The sequence below is a fragment of the Dermacentor albipictus genome, chromosome 4 (genome assembly GCF_038994185.2).
Source record: "Dermacentor albipictus isolate Rhodes 1998 colony chromosome 4, USDA_Dalb.pri_finalv2, whole genome shotgun sequence".
Taxonomy (NCBI): Eukaryota; Metazoa; Arthropoda; class Arachnida; order Ixodida; family Ixodidae; genus Dermacentor; species Dermacentor albipictus.
In genome coordinates, this window is record NC_091824.1 from 81,145,612 (window position 1) to 81,155,012 (window position 9,401).

A 9,401-nucleotide genomic window follows, 5' to 3' on the forward strand; every position below is an offset into this window, starting at 1 on the left:
GTGCATCGTTTGGGTGCGCGCCCTCTTCCTCCGTCGGGCGCGGCGCGACGTCGAGTCAGTGCGGCGTGTGCGGACGCATTGGAACGCGTACGTCTGGTTGAGCCTTTATCGCGCGCTTGGGCTGCCTCGCATCGGCGCGCCTGGCTACGCAGCTACGGCGCGGAGCTTTCAACTCTCAGTGAAGAAGATTTATATCGTGCAAAAATGTGGTTCTTCCTTCCTTTTTGCACTGATCTAACAGCTATAAAAATATAACAATTACGTTTATAAATATCGAAGCACCTTGAAACGCTGTCAGTAACAAAGTACCAAGCGGCGCCTGCCGAGGCGTCAGTGAGTGAGCCCAGTGATCGCGCGCTGTCGCGCGTCTTTGTGGATGCAAACCGCCATTACTCGAGAGGCGCGGCAGGCGCTAGGCGCGCGGACGCGAGCTAGCGCGCGTCCGCAAGCGTACGTGTGGTTTTGGCTTTAGGCCCGCGTGTCCGCGTTCAGTCGCGCCATACTTAGAAGCCGCGGGAGTATAACGCCCCTCCCCTCACCCTTCCCTCCCTCCTGCTGCCTTGTGCGTGACGGAAGACGGCGCACTTCCTCCTCGCTTTCCTCTCTTGTGCACGCAAGGTTGAGCCGCCATCGTCGGCTCACCCTCGCACTTTTTCATTCGCACTTGCAGCATACGGCGCGCAGCGACGATGTTATCGCCCTTGAACTTTATACGGTACACCACGGCGACGGTGACGGCGGAAATGCGCCTGAAGTGTCCATAAAATTGATAACGCGATAAAAATGTTAGGCGCAGACATGAACATAGTAGAATGAATGAGAGAGCTAACTTAGGATAGCCGATATTCCTCTCAACATCAAAAGAAAAAATAAGGATACAGCTGGCATCTAATCCTTAGGGCAAATACCACGTGCACCATTAGAGTTACACAATGGGTGTCAAGGGAATGGAAGCGCAATCGAGGACAGAAAATTATGTGAGCTGATGAAATTAGGAGATTTGCAGGTGCAAGTTGGAATCAGCTAGTGCAAGACAGGGGTAATTGGAAATCGCTGAGAGAAGCCTTCGTCCTGCAGCGGCCATAAAAATAGGCTGATTATTATTATTATTATTATTATTATTATTAATATTATTATTATTATTATTATTATTATTATTATTATTATTATTATTATTATTATTATTATTATTATTATTATTATTATTATTATTATTATTATTATTATTATTATTATTATTATTATTTATCCATGTACCCTAAGGGCCCGAGGGCATTACATAGGTGGGGGGAGTAGTAAACACACATTAAATAAATTAACCAATGAAGTACAAAAAAGATATATAGATAGGGACAACCGTAAACTACTATCAAGACAAATCTAACGAACCGAAAAGGAAAGCATAACAGAATGAGCCAACAAGGCTAAGCACTCACATCCTCAAAGAGTAGACAAGTGAACGAATTTTTTCATGCTATATTGTGTTTTTAGCTAGTCAGTATAAACACATAACAAATCTGAGACAATTATACAAATTCATTCAGACACCGAGATGAAGCTTTAACTTGCGAGTGAATTATACATGGTTTGTTATACAGACAATATCTTCTGGTAGTTGGTTCCAATGATTAGCAGCGAAGACTAAAGGTGAAATAAATACAGCTTTGTTCGAGCGAAGAAATGCTCTAATTTGAATTCGTGGTCTAATCGAGCAAAGATTCGGTGGGCAGGTTAGATAAGTACAGATAGATGGGAATCGTTGAGATAGATTCTCTGAAAGAGAGATAGGAATGACTAGAATGATGATTACTAGAATAGGGTGCACGTTTAAAACTTCACTTGGTCAAAATTGATCGGATTGGCCACTACGGTGTGCCTCGTAATCATATCGTAGCTTTGACACACAATTCATCCGAGAGAGAGAGAGAGAGAGAAAGGGAGTAACTTTTTACTCTATGCAAGCGCAGACTGCACCCTAGGTTAGCGGGCTTCTTATTCCAGGTAACGTGAGAATGTGTTTTATTTTGGAAAGCGCTTCCATGCAGAGTGATAGAGAAAAAAAACGACGAGACAGCTTTTCACCCAAAGCGGCAGAACCATGCACTGCTAGGAACAGAACATGTGTTAAAACTGAACAGTGAAAGGTATACATGTGTTGTACCTGAAAGCAACAAAAAGCTATAGTATACAGAGGAAACCCATACGTGTTGCAGAGGAAGTTGGTTGGCAGTTAAACGGAATTTCGTACTGCAGAGCTTTTTTTTAAGGAACTCGCGTGCATTTGTTTCGTCTCTTCGTGCTACCTATTAGGCGGAATTTTTCATTTGACTTAAAATTTCCTCCTTATTGCACATCTCTACCAATCTCTTATGAGCAAATTCCAGAAAAGCGGGCTTCTGAATGCTTTGTCTCTGCAAACATTTCCCTAACTTAGGCATAATGCAGCGCTGCCTGTCTGGTCGCTAAGCCTGTCCGCAAAGCCGTTATAAATAATTTCCCTTCCTTGCGCATATTTGCCGAAGGGCTATACTGTACGCATTCTCGCCCTTATAGTGAGCCACGCAGACAGGGATACTCGCTTTGTGAGCTTGCGCGTCATTAATGTATACACATTGCACGGGTTGGGGAACTTGAAAGCAACCTGCTTTCTTTCTTTCTTTCTTTCTCTCTTTCTTTCTTTCTTTCTTTCTTTCTTTCTTTCTTTCTTTCTTTCTTTATTCCTTCCTTCCTTTCTGGCTATATAAAGCCTTTCCTGGCGTGCGTAGGGTGCCTTCCGGTGCAGCGACGTATCCGGGGCTCTTCTCCGCTGTCGGAGGGCAGCACAAGCCGGAAGAATGCACGCAGGTAATGTTTGCCCACGTCGGCTCGGCAATGCGTCGCGTAGGTGGGCGCTTATCTCACTCACTGCCCGTGAACACCGAGGAATGGGGAGACCGAGGCTAAAGCTCTGGCTGTAATTACGACGGCGTCGGCACATTTAGCCAGAAGGTTGCAGTCTGTGGCGCTTACCGCGCCACTGCGGTCGTCAACCTTTCATGCCCGCATCCCAACACCACGTTTGAAGCCAACATGGTCGGATGGCCTGCGTAAGGCCGCATAGCAGCACCAACTCTCGAAAGTGTGACTGGACATTGAAAAGTCGAGTGAGGAAAAGTGATTCACGAACGTGCAGTCTAACTTTGACCCAACTGTACTTTCATTCTCATCGTTATTCATCACTATGTTTACCTACCTTTCCTTTCCCTTTTCCCCCAGTGCGGAGAAGCAGACGTGAAAACCGGCTCAGGCCGACCTCTCTGTCTTTCCTGTAAATATAAGCTCTCTCTCTCACTCGCTTGTACTTTGCTTGTTTGGTGATTAGTAATGCTAGCTTTCACTAGAGGATGATGCTTGCGGAACAAAATTACTATGGCAAATAATATTGTCCTAAAATGCGTTTCATTGCAACATTTTACCCTGTAAATTTTCTTTTTACCATTGCACCCTCTTGATCCGTCATTTGCTCATCTTCTTTCTCATCCTTAACCTTCAGCTTCTTTTTAACTTCTTACGCCTGCAACGGTAGGGCTCTTAACATAACCCCAGTAGCTTACTTCACAATTTCATTTCAAGCCCACCAAAGAATTCTCACGTAGAAAAGTTAAGAGGCTGCAAATTGGTGAGTATCACAGTGATGCATAGTTAGTCTTTATGGCAATAATATATAAATTGTGTCTTTTACGTCTTGTTCCAGTTGCTTAGACACGCGACTGTCCGGAGCCGAGAAGGCCTCTTAATGGTTTTCTAAATTTTATATTCTGGGGTTTTACGTGCCAAAATCCCGACCTGATTATCACGCACGGCTTATAGTGACGGACTCCCGAGTTATTTTGACCACCTGTGGTTCTTTAACGCACGCCCAATCCACAGTACACGGGTGTTTTTGCACTTCGCCCCCATCGAAATGCGGCCGCCCGCTTAATTGTCTACTTTGCCATTATTTGATTTCTTGAAATGTTGGACAGTTTCCTCCTGAAGACCCAGTAGCTCTCCCTGCCAGGTCGGTGTCGGGAGCCTCCAACGCTCTCCGGCCATCGATGTTGAAGTTCGCCGAAATAATGCACATGGTGCTGGACGGAAAACTGAACTTGGGCTCATTTTACACTATTACACGGATTAAGCCAAGAAAAGCGAAATTTTGAATATTAAGCATGAATTTCTCTCGAGGGAGCTAACAGAGCAGAGCGAACGCTGCTCTCGATAAGTCTTAGAAATCCCCATCGCACATCCACATTGCTGCTTTTAAGTACTTTTTCCCCAGCGGATGAAAAAGGGACTTTTCTCCTTCGGGTCCTTTCCGAACGTCGTCCTTTCCGAACTGGCTGCCACCGTGACAGTCCTACTGTCACGGTGGCAGCCAGTTTTTCTTGTGGTTCTCGGACAATGAAGTCGCTGAAAATGACAGCGGAGCGGGAACCACTTTCGGGACAATCGTCAAACTGCACGCACACTTAGGGGTGCGCGAACCCGATAAACCACACAGCTACACTTTTCGTGCACACGTGCACATGTTGCTGAAGACGAATCGTGCGCAATGCGGTGTCAATGGGTCAACAATCTCCGCCATCTCGTACAAAAGCTTTAATATGTGGGTGCGACAGCTCGCGGTTTCTTACATGAAGCAGCAGCAGCAGGCGGTTGGCTAGCCTGTCTAACACCATGCAACCGACCACGCCGGTTGACTTCACGTAATGAGCCCAATGTCGTTATTTTTTTTTAATGAGGAGGGAACACTTTACTTAAACGCCGACGAAGGAAATGTACAAAACTTGGTTTGGACCGATAGCTTAACAGCTAGTAGCCGATGCAATATCGCCTGTGCATAAAGGTTATGCGTAAGAGGGAAAACACCAGCAATGCTCAGATGCAGCATCAATGCACGTGCAGCACCACACGAAACCTTAACAGCCACGAGTTTGTGCTTGGTGCAATGCAACATACAATTCTATGAAGACAAACATTTCATAACATCAAAATGAAGAATAAAAAAAGGAAAAATACAGCATTAAAGAAAGAAAAAAATGAAGAACTGACGTTCAGTACTAACAAGAAATTTCGCCATTCTGTTTGGTTAAATAAGTAATACAGTTTACAACTTAGTTCAAATCTCTAGCAGCCTTTATTTCTATTGGTAGCTCATTCCTAACTTTTTGCCATGGTAAACTGTTCACCGTACAAGATGCTACATTTTGGTAGATTGAAATTAGATTTAGAGGTTTGCCTAGTTATAATAGGCAAGCTTGAAGAAGTACGCTCCGAGACCAGGGATGGTCATGTGTTTCTAAAGCAAGTCGTTCTCAACAAGTTTGTTCTTGTGGGGCTCATTCACACAAGAAGCTCTGGTTTTTTTTCTCTGTGCGTCGGCAGTGATACGATATGATACCGATATTGTGTAAGAGTCTAACCCTCTCTATGGCTTCGGCAGAAACTCTGTACAAGGTACAGGAGGCCTTGGTCACTGCCAGGCAGATATAAAGATAAACTGCGTAAAGGCGAAGAGCAATCTAGTTCTTGTTGAACATTACAACGCGCAAAGTGTCGGTAGAAGCTTCACATAGTTGCCCTTCGTAACTTATTGCAAGGTGGAAAACACAATCTGTTTTCATCACCAAAATGACTGTCCATTCGAACACTACGACCCCTGGAAGAGCACCCAAACCTTCAAATGAGAGCCAAAGAGCAGTCTGTGCTCTGGAGAGATATCGCGAACTGAATCACTCGGGCCAATGATCACTATCTTATGGCTCCTGTTGTTTATAGACACCGTGGACAGTATCTCCTGCGTGACATGACACAAGGAGAAATCGGAGTGTCTAGGTACTCTATCAGAGCCAATAAGATGGTCATAAGAGAACGTCAACCATTGGAACGAGAAAGTCAAATGGAAGCCTTATTCGTCCGGGAAAACAACAGTCAGGAACTAGTACATAACCATGATTTACTTGGCTATTTCACACCAGATCGAACTATGGCAAAACTCGGGAAGAAGTTCTGGTTTCCTAGCATGCGTAACTATGCACGCAAATTATATATGATCGCGCTTTGAGTGCATATTTATTAAAGTCCTTGGAGAAAAATAAGAGGCAGTTCTCAATTCCCTTCCCCCTAGCAAGCGACACTCTGAGGTTTTGCATATGGATCATATGGGACAGTTTGCACCAAGTAAGAAACGCAATCAGCATTTAAGTTGCATGCAGCCTGAACAACTCTGTAAGCAAAAGAACCAGTGAGGCTCCATACGGGTTTCTTCACGAATACAAGTCAAATTTCTATGGAGTCGCGCTTGAGCAGCTCGCCGACAGGGAATACTCATAAAAGCAGCCTGAGTAATTGCTAGCATAAATCAGACGACGTTTACTTCAAGAGCAGCAGTGTGCCAAACAGGCATACGATCTTCCGCATTAACTGCAAGACATTGTGAAGTCAGGGAAATGGTATTCCTGAGCACTGCTCCTGAAAAAAAAAACCGACGTAAACTACGGCAAAGTATCGTGGACCTCTGGTTTTTACAAAAGGGTCCCCAACGGACACCTATTATGCGGCTCGCATGCGCCATAAAGTAGGGAGCAGGTTTGCGACATCAGCCCATGTATCCCACTTAACAAGTTGTGCTTCCCAACCAATACATCGCACCATGATACTGACACATCTGAAGCCTCCCAGGAAGAGCGTCAACCCCCTATAAGAGAACGGTCACAACGAAAAAAGTCGTTACCAGCTAGATTGCAAAACTGCGCGCGGCGCTTTTTTTTTAACAGCGTAAGCTTTATGGGGTCATTCCAATAGCCGTTCCGGTTGGCGATGGTGTCCGCCGCCGCCGCCGGTTTTCGGTAACTTTCGCAGCTCTCACGTAGCGCGCGAGAAGTCACGCGATGTCACAAGCGTGCCGCGCAGCCTCGATACGTGCTCACTTTGCATTGCAGTTACATATTATGGTGCATATAAAGCCATACTTTCGCAAGTGATTAACGTTTTAATGTTTCGTGCATGCACGCGCTTAACTTTAATATTGGGACGATGCATGGGAAGAAAATGCCGCATCTGTAATGCGGCAAGGACAATGACAACAAGAAAACATATCGCTATTTTGAAGAAACATAGCGAAAAAGAAGTGACCAGCGCGCGGTATTAAACCGTCCGTTCTTATTGCTGTTCCTGAGTGACTGAATGATCTGGACCTTCCAGTTTCCACTTGCATCGTACAGTGGCACGTATTAAGGTATGTGACATGTGCGCCGCATAGTCTCGCTACCTGTGTTACCTCTTCGCAAAGGCTTATGGAGCCTCCTCGCAAGGTGCGAGCCACTGCTGAAGAAGCGACTCGTACAGCTACGCACGTGGCTGCAGCCAAGCAACGTCGGGTTCAGCAGACTACTGTGCAGGGAGCCACACAAGCCGCAGGTCGCCGTCGATGCCAGGTGGGCAGTTTAACTCGTTCCCGACAAACGATGCAAAAAGACTTCGCCGCGGAAATTCTTTAGGGCATGCTCTCGAAAATGCAGCCCGGCAGCCTCACCACCAAGACCCTCAAGTGCGGGCTGCCGAAAATCAGGCAGGACAGCTTCTAGGCGAGCAACCTCACTTGCGCTCAGCCGAAAATGTGGCTCGACAGCTTCGCGGCGAAGACCCTCATGTGCGTGCAGCAGAAAATCAGGCACTGTAGTGTCGCCGAGCGTACCTTCAGGTGCGAGCAGATTAAAATGAAGCCCGGAAACTCAGCCCGTAGAGTGTCAAATGCAAGCAGCCGAGAATGAGGCCCGGGAGCTTCGTATCTTGTATATCGTATATCGTATATGATAACCGTCAACATAAGAGTAATGGACTGTGTGGTCAGCGGAGTGGTTGGGAACCTCGCCCACACTGAGGTAGACAAGTCAGGACTCGCAAGAACGCTGAGGCTCATGATGGAAAGACTGGCACGGCTAAAGGTGAAACCGTTGCGCAGTGTACTAGGGAGCACGGTCCGCTCCTAGGGGGTACCAATTGAACAACGCATAGTGACCACAGCGTTGAACCTTAAGGTTGACATCACATGTCACCGCAAACAGTTTCTCGAGGTGCAGGCTAGTGCAATAACGATTCTTAAGACTCAGCGTGGTGCACATACTAGCGTTCTTTACGAATAAAACACCCGTCACCCCCTGAAACTTGTGTAAGTGGCACTGAGTCGACCTACTTGATCGCCTTTACGTCACCAACAGGGAAGACGATTTCACGTTTTACCACGCCACCGAAAACCCAGATCCCGAACTGCAGGTTCAATTTCGTAGCCTCGAACAACATCGTCTTCACACAATTGTGCAACGTTGGTTTGCGATGCTCGATCAGCCTCACGGATTTGCCATCTATCTGAACGCACGTTGTCTGGCTGCACACAGGCTTGGCGTCATGCGCAACCACATCTTAATGTGAATGTCCCTATTCTGTTTCTCCGAGACCTGGAGTCCTCCACATAACTTCACCGGTTAGGTGTAAGCAAATAGAACTGGGCACTGGACTTCGGATGTGGCAATATACGAAAGAGAAACTGAATTTGTGTCACTCAAACTCGCAGGACCACCGGACGTAGGCTTTGACGACGTGTACGCTGTGCGTAACTACGAAGGTATTGTGGTTGCCTCAGTGCATGTGTCGCCAGGTGCTCAGCATGAAAAGATTGCGGACTTCTTGACACATACCTTCGTTCCTCAACACGATGTGCCCCTAGTTTTTACGGGCGATTTCAACATAAACGTGATAAATCCCCACAACGCCTGGTTCGTACACTGTGTGCAAGAAGACCTCGCCATATATTTTGTGTCAAATAGACACTGCAGCTCTTCGCGCACCGGTTCTCATTTGGACTTTGTATTTACAGACATCAATGTACCCTTACTGCCCCACTGCATGTCCTTCTCGATCTATTTTTCCGACCATAAAGAACACCTGAATGTGTTTCCATAAATATGTACAAATAAAGACGACTTTCAATATACTTCCTACTCGCAGTTACCGTGTTCAACGGTTTTCTATGAAAACGTTCCTCCACCTTGCGCTCTAACGTTACTGAGTGTGGCGTTTTTGTTCCTGTCTGAGGAGACAGCATTCTATGGCATTCATTTTTTTCCTTTGTGTAGTGCGTGCCACATTACTGTTCTCTCTCTACGTGAAGTGGCTTTCCGAGAGGTCAAGTCAATCAAAATGGCCGAAACTGACTTATTTAATTTATTGCCGCACATAGAAAACTTAGGAAGAAAGTGCTGTGTGCTATGCAAAAGAATTTGATGCACTGTTGCCTGATCTAATGCGTGCTTGTGAGTGTTTTATTAATTTATTAGGTTTCAGGATGACTTGAAGTTGGTTTAGTTGAAAGATTCGGTTTA

General features: G+C 45.9%; 1 protein-coding gene across 3 annotated transcripts in view; it reads left to right on the top strand.

The window, feature by feature from the left end:
- The window catches only part of LOC135913345 (disintegrin and metalloproteinase domain-containing protein 10-like), a 160,943-nt gene that overhangs the window by 33,921 nt on the left and 117,621 nt on the right, over positions 1 to 9,401 (top strand). The window lies entirely within an intron of this gene.